Source organism: Carcharhinus amblyrhynchos, chromosome 14, assembly GCF_965287045.1.
Source record: "Carcharhinus amblyrhynchos chromosome 14, sCarAmb.v2.hapA, whole genome shotgun sequence".
In the NCBI taxonomy this organism is placed as follows: Eukaryota; Metazoa; Chordata; class Chondrichthyes; order Carcharhiniformes; family Carcharhinidae; genus Carcharhinus; species Carcharhinus amblyrhynchos.
In genome coordinates this window covers 4,572,054-4,585,425 of record NC_137337.1, presented here as the reverse complement: position 1 = coordinate 4,585,425, position 13,372 = coordinate 4,572,054, and the positions used below count along the sequence as shown (strand labels likewise).

The following is a 13,372-nucleotide window of genomic DNA, read 5'->3' as shown; positions in this document are numbered from 1 at the left end:
AGCACAAGAAGCACAGAACAAAAGGGACAGGAAATGTGAATAAGGCATACCTGTTTTAGGGTTTATTAACAGTGGCATCGAGTACAATATCAAAAAATTTATAAAAAAACTTTTATAAAACACTCACTCATTTTCAACAGTGGCACATTTTATGTCCAATTCTGTGTGTTGCACTTTAGGAGGGAGACAGAGGGTGTAGAAAAGATCTACAAGAATGGTTCTAGAGATGAAGCTCTTAAAGTGCAAAGCTAGATTGGAAAAGCCAGGGTTGTTCTCCTTCGAGAAAAGCAGCTCGAGAGGCAATTTGATAAATGTGTTCAAAAATCATGCAAAGTCTGAACAGAACAGATGGAAAGAAACTATTGTCCACTGGGGGAAAGGTTGAGAACCGTGAATACTCAATTAAGATAATTGGCAAAAGAACCAAATATGTGATGAGTTTAGGATTTGGAATCCATTACCTGAGGGAATGGCAGAAGCAGATTCAATTAGAATGGAATTGGATAAGCACTGCAGCAGAAAATATGCTTGTCAAAAGGGAAAAGGTGAGGGAACCAGCACAGCTAGGAAGGCTGAATGGCATCCTTCTGTGAAATGATCATTCTTTGATTCATTATATGATTCATAGTATCAGACTACCTACAATGCAGAAGGAGGCCATTAGGCCCATGGAACCTGCATTGACAACAATCCCAATCAGGGCCTATCCCTGTAACTCAATGCATTTACCCTTTTAGTCCCCTTGACACTAAGGAACAATTTAGCGTGGCCAATCCACCTAACCTGCACATCTTTGGACTGTGGAAGGAAACCAGAGCTCCTAGACAAAACCCACACAGACACCAGGAGAACGTGCAAACTCCACACAGACAGTGACCCAAGGCCAGAATTGAAGCCAGTTCCCTGGTGCCGTGAGGCAACAGTGCTAACCATTGTACCACTCTATTCTATGACAAAGATTGGAGAGGGGCTGAGAAGGCAATTTCAGTGACACCACCCTTTTGCTTCTAAAAACACGCGGGCAAGAATAACATCCGTCATGGCCAGTAATTAAATTAGATTTATTTCCATAAGTAATACTGACTATAAATCATTTGGGACTTTGTCACTTCTCTGTTGTCTTTTCAGCACATGTGGATGAGATATTTATCATCCTTGCGCTAGCCTGGACAGATTTTCCAGGTGTGCAGTGGCCTATGTGGAGCACTGCAATTGATTACCACAAGCGCCTCACATTTATACTGGGAAATCTTAAAAGCATATATAAAAAAAAATTTCTTACAGGAACTATTTTGTTCTGACAATCCTGTCTAATTCTAAAATGATGCACACAATCCAAGACATCAATATGTCAACACGGCAGTCATTATATTCTCCACCCCTAATATGCTGGCTAGACAGAGGATCCTCTGGGAGGAAAGAAATGCATAATTCATTCTACTCCCTCATGGCAGCTCTGATATGGCTAATGAATATATTTTAAAGAGCCATTGTTTTATACTTTAAAATGCTAAATGAATATACATCCACTTTTAGACTTGGGAAAGTACACTATGTCTTGACATTCAGAACAAAAGACAAGTTGTTTTCATTTTGCTTAAGCTGTGACTTCATTTCACAGCTTAACACAAACAAAGCCTATAGACTTACTTCACAAAATTTAATGGCTATCTGATACCTGAAAGTGTGTCAGGGATATTTTCTAATAACATGGTATTGCAAGTGACTTCAGTATACAAACTATTCTCTATTGGGAGATTACTTCAAAGTGGCCTGTGGTCTGCAACTTCCTCTGTCAGGACGGAGGGATTCTGATTTTCATTCTGCTTCATTGATTTGTTATGCTTTTGGTACAGACTTGAGCCCATACGAAAGGGAAGAGAGGAAATGGAAAAGGCAAGGGAAGAATACAACAGCAAGGTGAATGAAAATCAGGTTATCCTATAGAACCAGAGCAGATCTTATGGGGCAGTGGATAATGTCCCTGCCCCTGAGCCTGAAAGTTCCAGGTTCAAGTCCCACTTGCAGGACTTGGCAGCCAGGGAAGGTGCATTCATAATGCGGGCCAGACAGACCGATTACCAACTTGTAAATCTGCTGAAAGAGAGACATGGTATCCAAAGCTTTTCATCTTGCACTCATCAGGATAGCTAAAGAATTTTCCAACCATAAAGGGGAGTCATTTCCTTTTCATTCCCCTGAGCATTGCCTTGACCTGAGTGGACCAGCTTGGTTTGAATTTGAACAAAGCTGGGCAGTTAACTATTCCATTCTGCATTCTTAACGGCAACACCTCCATCAGAGTCCACTTGCCAACCAGTGCACTGTTCTCTTCAGAGGTCAACCCTGGTTCAATGAACAAAACAATGCAGGACAGCATTCCAGGAGCACACCAGGCATACCTAAAAATGAGGTATCTACGTGGCGAAGCTACAAACACAGGACGACCTGCGTGCCAAATTGTAAAAACAGCACGCAATAGGGAGAGCTGAGCAATTCCACAACCAACAGATCTGATTTAAGCTCTGCAGTGCTGCCATATCCAGCTACGGTGGTGATGGACAATTAAAAATTACCTGAAGGCGGCAGTTCCATAAATACCCTAATTCTCAATGAAAGGGGGAACAAAGCACAGCAGTGCAAAAGATAAAGCTGAAGGATTTGCCAGAAGTGCTAGGTGGATGATCCATGTTGGTCTCATCCTGAGCTTCCCAACAGCACAGATGCTAGTAGTCCTCAGCCAATTCATGATATCAAGAAACAGCACTGGATACTGCAAAAGTTATGGGACCATGCGCCCTAGAACTAGCTGCACAGCCTAGCCAAGTTGTTTTGGTATAGCTAGAACACTGTAATGTGCCTGACTATGTGTAAATTGTCCAGGTGTTTCCTGTTCACCAAAAATAGACGGTACATCCAACCCTGTTAATTACCTCCCTCATCAGTTTATTCTCGATTATCAACAAAATGATGGTTTCAAACAAGCAATCCCACAACACTGGAAAGAAATGCTGGAGCAGGACGGTGCAGTCAAACATGCCAAAGTCTGTAGACAGGTCAAGAAGAATGGGGTGAGCCAGTGCACCATAGTCATTAATAGATTATTCGTGGTTATTTCAGACTATTTCAGTGCTGCAGCAGTGACAGAAACCTAATGGGACAGATTTAAAAATGGATGCTCTGAAAAGATAGGTATGGATTTAGGAAACAATATACTTGAACTTGAGATAGTTAGAGATGGATCAGTAGTTTGCAAGAGTGGCACAATGGTTAGTGCTGCTTCCTCGTAGTGCCAGGGACTCGGGTTGAATTCCAGCCTTGGATGACTGTTTGTATGTAATTTGCATGTTCTCCACATGTCTGTGTGGGTTTCTTCTGGTGCTCTGGTTTTCTCTCACAGCTCAAAGGTATCCAGGTGAGGTGGACTGACCATGCTAAATTGCCCCTTTTACGGCTATAGAATCACAAAGCATGGCAAAGGCAGGAAGACACTAATGTGATAATATTAGTTGTTAAAATCCATCTGATGGCTGTAATTTGCTCCAGGTCTTGCTCTGTTCCATTCTGCTGATACATTGTGTTCAGCTTCTGCACTCTATTCTACAGGTACTTCAATTTTACACCCAGTACCTTTCTCTAGAGCTGTACTTTTATTATTAAGGGACTCTGTAATTGTGTTTGGCTATTAAATGTGTATGTTAGCAGATTAGAACGTAAGCACAACGTTCCTTTAATTTTGAGCTAGGGTGAATCTAGCCAGTCCCCTCAACTAGGTGTTGAAACCCAGTTTGTGCTGATGTAATAAGCTGTTCAGGTGCAGCATTAGCAAGATCCCTAATGCTACAATATATCCAAAACAATTCCACAGTTTTGTTACCAGTGATTTATGCATATTCCAATAAAAAAGTTAACATTTTCTTAAACATCAGTACTTCACATTTTTAAAACTGGCAAGGGCGCAAAAAGAAAGTGGCAGCAACACTCCTTGTAACTAGTAATTGTTCAAACACTTATGTCAGAGGGATCCCTTCATAAATGAAGAAAGGTGTACCAAAATTATTTTCAGCTTCAGAGCTCTGTAGCCAGCATCCAGTAGGCCACCAGTTCAGCTTTTAGATAAATGAAGAGCCAGGAGGTAGAAATAGAACTGGAACTCTAAGGAGGCAAACTAGCTTTTTTTTCTTTGTCATTTAAAACTGAAGCATTGTAGCTCCTCACCAGGCATCAAAATATTCACGGTTGCTTGATAATTCCAATTAGAGAACAATCAGAGATCGGATCTCAGGCTTAAATATTACTTGGCTCGGAAAAGAGCCCGAGCTCACAAATCAATCCAAAGCGTACATTTTGAGAATGCCAGTTGTAAAAATCTACGCCAGGTTCTAAAGCATTAGAGTTGATGGTAAATGCTACAGCCATGGAAAAGTTGGTCCACAAATCATGCAGGAAAGTTCCAGCATCTTGCCACAAGTTCATAGCTTGTGTACACATGCAGGCCTGTTAAGGAGCAAATGACCTTTAATATTAGCTAGGCTTTGTTAAAATGTTTCCACAATATTCTTTACGCACAAGCTAAAATACCACTACTTTTCCGAGTCCACATAAAGAGCGTGAAAACAAAAAAATGAATTGCCAGAAATCTGCCACCTGTCCCCGACAGCAAACTCCGCCAACTCACAGACAATAAACTTTCATCTGCAAGTACATTATGTCACTAGATGATACCAGCTCCGGTTTAATCATTCTCACTGCCATTGTTTCAAGATATTTAATCAATATGGTGTCTGAAAAAGTTTAGATCTCAGTCTGGCATGTCAAAATTAGGAGAAATCTCTCCCAATTATGCAATGACATCTTTGGAGCTTAACCCGCTGAAACCATAGATTACAAACTACTGAAATACAGGAAAATTCTGTAGTGTTTGTTCAGCTGTGACTACCCCATCCATTACTTGCAGATTTTTTCTTAGAAGAATCTTAGCCCCACTGACACCCATTGATCATATTTATGGATATTTCAAAACAGAACAATATTAGCAGCATTATTTTAGGAATTTGATAAGATTACAGACCCATGACTAAATTCCAATCAATACATCTAAAGCATTACACGTACAATTAATAATTTTCAAATGCAGTGACTATTATGCTGGTAAACATGGGAACTATTTTGCTTACGGCAAGAACACACAGAAGCAAAAAGGATAATCAGTTTCTGACAGTTTTGGCTGAAGGAAAAATTTTAGCCAAAATGAAAACTTAATTTTTCTTCGTTTTCAGAATCTTCAATATCTAAAGAACTCCAACAATGCAGCATACTCTTAAGCACTGTGGAGTGTACAATTTGTGCAAGTTCTGGATTGGGAACAAGCCACTATTTCAGTAAATGAAAATAATGGAAAACCAACCAAATTTCAATACTCTTATCTTTCTTTCTTGCATGTGTGACATAGGACAGAAGATAACAAATTATGCAAGTTCTACATAAATTTGTATTTATCGGAATATCTAGTAAGGATGTGGCTATTCCTATTCAATCTGCAAATTGTATTTTTACTGATTACACTGATGCAATTACAGTGACCAAGAATAATGATTTAGTCATAAGCATGATGTTAATTATTGGAATGTAAATAATTTATTCCACTAGCAGGTACCCAGTTCTCCAGGTCACACTTCCCAAACTTTAAAAACAGCAAGGAGTATTAGCTTATAAGGGAACATATTAAGCATAACTGGGTCAGGGTCAACAGTGCTGTAGTAAAACAACAAACATCACAGATGTATTTAACATCTTTGGGGTGAAGGTGGAGAAGGGTGCGTAACGGGCCACAGGGAGTTTTGGGGTATTGGATTGGGGACAGCTATGGTGGAGGTGGTTATGGAAAACTGGAAAAGGCCATGAGAGATTTAGAACAATATTGATAATTTTAAATATGAGATGGTATAAGGCAAAAAACAGCCAACAGAACTTGATGTAGAATAGGACGAATATCAGTTTCAGGTCAGTTTAGGGGGTGGAGGACAATAGGTCAATAGATCAGAGAGAACAAAGAAAATTTCAACACAGGAACAGGCCCTTCGGCTCTCCAAGCCTGCACCGGCCATGCTGTCTGACTGAACTAAACCCCCTACCCTGCCGGGGACCATATTTCTCTATTCCCATCCTATTTATGTATTTGTCAAGATGCCCTTAAAAGTCACCATATATGCTTCCATTACCTCCCCCGCCAGCGAATTCTAGGCACCCACCACCCCCTGTGTAAAAAAACTTGCCTCGTACATCTTCTTTAAACCTTGCCTCTCGCACCTCCAACCTATGCCCCCTAGTAACTGACTCTTCCACCCTGGGAAAGAGCTTCTGACTATCCACTCTGTCCATGCCCCTCATAATCTTGTAGATTTCTATCAGGTTGCCCGTCAACCTTTGTCATTCCAGTGAGAACAAATCAAGTTTCTCCACTTACTCCTCATAGCTAATGCCCTCCATACCTGGCAACATCCTGGTGAATATTTTCTGTACGCTCTCCAAAGCCTCCACATCCTTCTGGTAGTATGGCAACCAAATTGAACACTATATGCCAAGCACGGCCTAAGGTTCTATATTGCAACGTGACTTATCAATGCCCCGACAAATGAAGGCAAGCAAACCGTATACCTTCTTGACTATCTTCTCCAACTGCGTTGCACTTAGTGGCATGCCCACCTGTACATCCAGATTCCTCTATCAATACTCTTAAGGCTCTGCCATTTACTGTATATTCCCTATCTGTATTAGACCTTCCAAAATGCATTCAGAAAGGTCACGTGGAAATAACAATGGAAGAATGAGGGTTTCAGCTATAGGCAAGCAGAAGCAGGGCACTCATGGGAATTGTTACAGGTAGAAGCATATAGTTTTTGGGATGGACTGTATATAGGATTGAAAGCTCAACTCAGGATCAATATCAGTAAGATTGAGTGTCAGTGGACAGAATTATTAATAAATCAGAAAGAAAAATATACAAACATAAGAAAATAAAAAATTAAAGTTGGAGAAAATGAGCAAGTATAGCATAAGAATAACAAAGTACAAAGAAGAAAAAGTCTCAAAGTTGGCAGCACCTGACACTGGAATACCAAAAGCTCAGTGACATCTCTGTAGTGAAACCAGCAGACTAAGAGATGTACTACCCAGACTGAAATTTAGAGTGAAAAAAGAAAGATAGTAAGAATGACAGCCTTAAACAAAAGTATTATTCTACTTCTGAATTCAGTATGGCCAGTTTTGAGCACCCATTTAATACATTGCCTCCATCTGTACTCCTCATTTCAACGCTACCAACACAAAATAAATCAGGCAATGCTGAGAATCCCTTAACAATTATTCAATGTTAATTGCCTAATGTTAAAAGATTTTGAAGCAAGAGCTAGATCGACACTGCTGACATTGTGTTATGGTGCAGGTGTTCTGCAGCTGATTGCACAGGTATTCCTGTAAGCCACAGGACTGCTCACTTAGCTGCTGTTTTATCCTGAGAGTTGTGAACTTCTATTTGCAAGAACACCATTACATTTTGCCCCAATTTTTTCAGATCCTAGGCCTGCTGAAAACTTGGGGGTCCAATGAATTAGAAAGCAATTTAGTTTAATTCTACATAAACACTACATGCTTCAAGGAGAAAATCAGATTTATTTTCCAAAAAACGTGGCTCAGTCGTAGCATTCTTACCTCTGAGTCAAAAGATCATAGTTTGAAGTCCCACTATGGAGACTAAATATAATCTAAGGTAGTGATTTGATGAAGAACAATGGGAGTGCTACATTGCTGAAAATGCCTTCTTTGAAACAAGATGTTAAACCAAAGCCCTGTCTGCCCACTCAGGGGAGGGCTTGAAAAAGATCCCATGACACTATCTGAAGGCCAGTAGGGAGCTCCTGTGTGCTATCTAATATTTCATTGCTCTATTAAAACAGATTAGTTGGTCACTTAATTCATTTCCGTTTGTGGGACTTTGCTTCTGCATTTCCCTATATTATTAAAGCAAATACATTTCAAATACGCTAAAACGCTTTGTAATGTTCTAAACAACATACATAAATACAAATTCTTTAACTGCTGCTACTGGCATACCAGTACAATACAGTAAATAGAACAAGATTTTGCCACTGGAAATTAGTTAAACAATCTTCACATTTTAAAAATGCCACTATTAATGTAAATTCAAATACATGTGGCCTGGTCAAGTTCATTAGAAAAACCGGTCGCTTCCAAGGCATGCAATTGTTCAATCAAGAGCAACTAAATGGAAAAAACTATTCTCTCCCCTGTCAAGTGCACAATCGCCAACACATTACTATTTATTAACACTTACAAACAGGCTTCACTGTAAACCAGCAATCCTAGGAAACACTTTCCGGACTGTTGTTAATTTCAGTAAACTTCAATAAGAGCACAACAGTAGAGTTTTTAAAACATCAAGTACACGAACGCCTTCTTTCATCTCAGTGCTCTGAAACACTGTAGATGCTGGAAATCTGAAATAAAAACAAATTCTGCAAATATTGAATAATGGGCGGCACAGTGGTTAGTACTGCTGCCTCACAGCGTTAAGGACCCAAGTTCGATTCCTGGCTTGGGTCACTCTCTGTGTGGGGTTTGCACATTCTTCCCTTGTATTTCCTCGGGGTGTTCCGGTTTCTTCTCACAGTTTGAAAGACGGGCTGGTTAGGTGCATTGATCTGAACAGGCGCCGGAGTATGGCAACTAGGGGAATTTCACAGTAACCTCATTGCAGTGTTCGTGTAAGCCTTATTTGTGACTAATAAATAAACTTTACTTTTACGTTTTTAGGTCGGGCGGCATGTGGAGAAAGAGTTAATGCTTCAGGATGATGCTAACTTTATCCACAGATGCCACCAGACCTGAGTATTTACAGCATGTTCTGTCTTTATCTGGCATCCTGAAAAGCAGCCAGCATAATCAAGGACCCCACACATCCACGACATTCTCTCTTCCACCTTCTTCCATCAGGAAAAAGATTTAAAAAGTCCGAGCTCATGTACCAACTGACTCAAGAACAGCTTCTTTCCTGCTGCCATCAGACTTTTGAACAGACCTACCTTGCATTAAGTTGGTCTCTCTCTACAGCCTTGCTATGACTGTAATACTACATTCTGCATACTCTCCTTTCCTTCTCAAGAATGGTATGTTTTGTATAGCGCATAATACTTTACACTGCATACCAATACATGTGACAATAATAAATTTTATTTCTTTTATCTTCATTAGTGTCACAGGTAGGCTTACATTAATAGTGCAATCAAGTTGCTGTGAAAATCCCCTGGGCACCACATTCCAGCACCTGCTTGGTGCACGGAGAGAACTTAGCATGTACAATACATTTTCATGTGCAGCACATCTTTCGGACAGTGGGAGGAAACCCACAGAGACATGGAACATGCAGACTCCGCACAGATAGTGACCAAGCTGGGAATCAAACCTGGACCCCTGCTGCTGTGAGGCAGCAGTGCTAACCACTATGTCACCCAACATTACTCAACCAAACTGAATTTACCAATGTAAGGTTGCTGAATTATAAAATTTAGAAATACAGAGCAAAAAAAAGTTAAACAAAAGCTAGTAAGTTATCTTAGTGTGCCTAATGGAAGGTTCATTTTTAAAAACTCTTGATTTCTCTGCGCTGAGGCAAGAAAAAGAGCAAGTTAAATACTCTTGACAACAACTACGCACAAATGTATGAAAAGGTTAAGAACAGCTTGACTATGATTGTCAAATAGACAGTTACTCCCCACTTAGTAAGCTGATCATCTGTAGAGAGTCTAAGGAAAATAGTCCAACAGGTGACACATAATGGGAATGATCCTGGTCTCTCGTATATTCCAATTTCCTTCATCCCACATTGGTGGCTAGTTTACTCTAGCAGCGCAAACTCTGAAATTTTCCTCTAAAATGCCCTGTCTTCCACTCAAGTCCTTTAACAAACTCTTTAAAACCTATTGCTTTGACCAAGCTTTTGGTCACATGCTCTATTATCTTATATTGTTCTGCTCATAATTTTGTTAGATAACAAAGGCACCGATGTCAGACTTCTACTTATTGACTACAGCTCAGCCTTCAACATCATTCCTACAAAACTCATCTCCAAACTCCATGGTCTAAGGCTCAGCATCTCCCTTTGCGATCCTAGATGTCCTAACCCACAGACTATAATCAGTAAAGACAGGCAACAAACCTCCTCCATGATCATCCTCAACACCGGTGCCCCACAAAGCTGTGCCCTCAGCTCCTTACTATATTCCTTACACACCTATGACTGTGTTGCCAAATTCTGCTCCAACTCAGTTTTTAAGTTTGCTGATGACACCACTGTATTGGGTTGGACCTCAAACAACAATGAGTCGGAGTACAGGACAGGTAGAGAATCTGGTGAAATGGTGTGACAAGAATAATCTCTCCATCAACATCAATAAAATGAAGCAGATAGTCATCGACTTGAACAAGTGAAGTTCAGGACACCCCCTGTCTACATCAATCGTGAAGTGGAAATGGTCAAGAGCTTCAAGTTTCTAGGTGTCCAGAATACCAACAACCTGTCCTGGTCCCTCCATACCAACACTATAATTAAGAAAGCCCACCACTTTCTCAGGAGGCTAAGGAAATTCAACATGCCCACTATGACTCGCACCAATATTTACAGATGCACTATAAAAAGCATCCTTTCCAGATGCATCACAGCTTGGTATGGCCTCTGATCTAAACAAGACGACAAGAAACTACAATGGGTTGTGAACGTAGCCCAGTCCATCACACAAACCCATTTCCCATCACTTCCAGTTGCCTCGGAAAAGCAGCCAGCATAATCAACATCCCCAATACCTTAGACATACTCTTTTCCACTTTCTTTCGTTGGGAAAAAGATACAAAGGTCTGAGATCGTGTACAAACCAACTCAAGAACAGCTTCTTCCCTGCTGCCATCTGGCTTTTGAATGGCCCTACCTTATATTAAGCTGATCTTTCTCTATACCCTAGCTATGACTATAACACTATATTTTGCACGCTCTTCTTTCCTTCTCCCCTATTTACTCTATGAACATTGTGCTTTGTCTCTGCAGTGTGCAAGAAACAATACTTTTCACTGTATCCCAATACGTGACATTAATAAATGAATAGGTAATGCTTATGTGAAGCACCTTGGGATGTTTTGCCACATTAAGGGTTCTATATAGATGCAAGCCATTTTTGCTGAGAATTTTTTTTGCGGAGAATAAGGAGATCAGGGGTTATGGGGAAAGACAGGTGAATGGGGATGAGAAAAATATCAACCATGATTGAACGATGGAGCAGATTCGATGAGCCGAGTGGCCTTATTCTGCTCCTATGTCTTATGCTGACCAAGCGGAAGGCAAACCCTCAGAAAGGTGGGGTGGGGGTAGAAAATTGTATAAGAGCCAAGGAGAATGGGAGACAGCCTGACCAGGGGAACATAGAAAATGAAAGGGGGTGTTACCAAATAAGGGGAAATCCCTCCAATTGAGGAATATCAAAGAGCTGGCGATGGGTCAGGTTTCCTGGGAGAATGAGTTTTAATTTAAACCCCAAATCAGCAGTTGCTGTCCAGTTCCCCCCCCCAAGGGGCTACACATGTCCCGCACGTTTATGAAGCTTAGTGTGTTCCCATCCCTAATTCCTAACCTGCGGGCCCAGGGAGCGGTGTCTGAACCCCGGGGAGGGGAGACTGGGGAAAGGGGACCCTCCCCCCGAAGCGGTTTCCTCGCCCCCAGCTTCCCGAAGCCCGAACACTAGGCCTCACAGCGCGACCTTGGCCTTGGCCGCCTAACTGGCAGCCCGAGGCTGGAGGCCCAGGCCGAGCCGGACCCAGACTAAATAAAACATACACACATATATATATATATACATATAAAGGGCGGCTGGGCGATATTTATAAAGAAAGGAGGTGGGGGGAAAGAGCACGAATTTTGAGCCGGGGAAAGGAAAGGGGTGGAGAAAAAAAGAGCCGCAATTCTTCCCTCAAAACTCCTGACAGAAAACGTGCAGGAAAAATAATAATAATAACCATGAGGAGAGCTGATGGATTGGAGGGGAGAGAGCGGCGGTTGGTGCAGCCGCGCGAGCCCCGGGCTGCGAGGGGGGAGGGCACGCGGAGCCGCCGAAGCTTCTGGAAAAGCCCGGCGGCTGGCGCGGGACACGCGGCGGTTGGAGGGGAGAGCGGGGAGCAGCACAGCCCCGTGCCGGAGGAACCAGCAATCGGAAACCACAGCCGCGAGAAGTGAAAGGAGCCGCACGGACAGACGGACGCAAGAGTTGGAGCTTACCCCCCCGGCGGCACGGCAGCATTGGATGTGTTTGTTGTTGTTGTGGTGGTGGAGAGGAGGGGGGGGGTGATGAGGATGATGATGGCGGCACTTTCCAGTTCCTCACCCGCTGACCGACTCCACTTTCAGGTAATTTTTTTTTATCCTCCCCCCATCGCTTTCCCGATCTGATGTTTTGCGGGGTTTTTTCCCCTTTTTTTAAAAGAAAGAGAATGTTCCTTTTCTCTCTCACTCTGTGTGCTTGTTTCCCCCCCTGAACTGCGCGCGCACTCGGGCCACCCTCTCACAAACTAACCAGCACCCCTCCCCCCCTCCCCCCCTCCCTCTCTCACCCCCACCCCTCCCCCCCTCCCTCTCTCACCCCCACCCCCACCCCCACCCCCCCCACCTCCCCCCCACCCCCCCCATCTCCCCCACTCCCACCCCCATCTCCCCCACTCCCACCCCCCCTCCCCCCCCACCCCCATCTCCCCCACTCCCACCCCCCCTCCCCCCCCACCCCCATCTCCCCCACTCCCACCCCCATCTCCCCCCCACCCCCATCTCCCCCCCGCCCCCACCCTCACCCCTCCCCCCCGACTCAAGAACAGCTTCTTCCTTACTGGCATTAGAGTTTTGAATGGGCCTATCTTATGTTAAGCTAATCTTACTCTAACCCTATATATGTATGCATATTTTTTATATATACGTACACAACAATAAATCATATCAAATCAAAATGCATCGGTATGTAGTGAAAAGTATTGCTGCTCACACATTATACAGACAAAGCATACCATTCATATAGAGTACATAGGGGAGAAGGCAAGGAGAGCTTGTAGAATGTAGTGTTACAATCATATCTAGGGGCTCTAACATCCTCTTTGACCACAGGCAAGGTTTCGGAGAATTTGTTCCCTTGTTTAAGAAAGGAAGCAGGGATAATCCGGGAAACTGTTGGCCTGTGAGCCTGATGTCGGTGGTGGGGAAGCTTTTGGAGAAGATACTGAGGGACAGGATATATGCATAGTTAGTGACAGACAGCATGGTTTTCTA

At 42.6% G+C, this 13,372-nt stretch overlaps 1 protein-coding gene across 1 annotated transcript in view; it reads right to left on the bottom strand.

Annotated features, from left to right (window-relative positions):
• dicer1 (dicer 1, ribonuclease type III) overlaps positions 1 to 12,582 on the bottom strand; it is a 120,565-nt gene extending 107,983 nt beyond the window's left edge. Inside the window, exon 1 of the mRNA XM_080202187.1 lies at positions 12,338 to 12,582. The gene's annotated coding sequence lies outside the window, so the exon portion shown is untranslated. The remainder of the gene's footprint in view (positions 1 to 12,337) is intronic.
• Between the last annotated feature and the right edge of the window lie 790 nt (positions 12,583 to 13,372).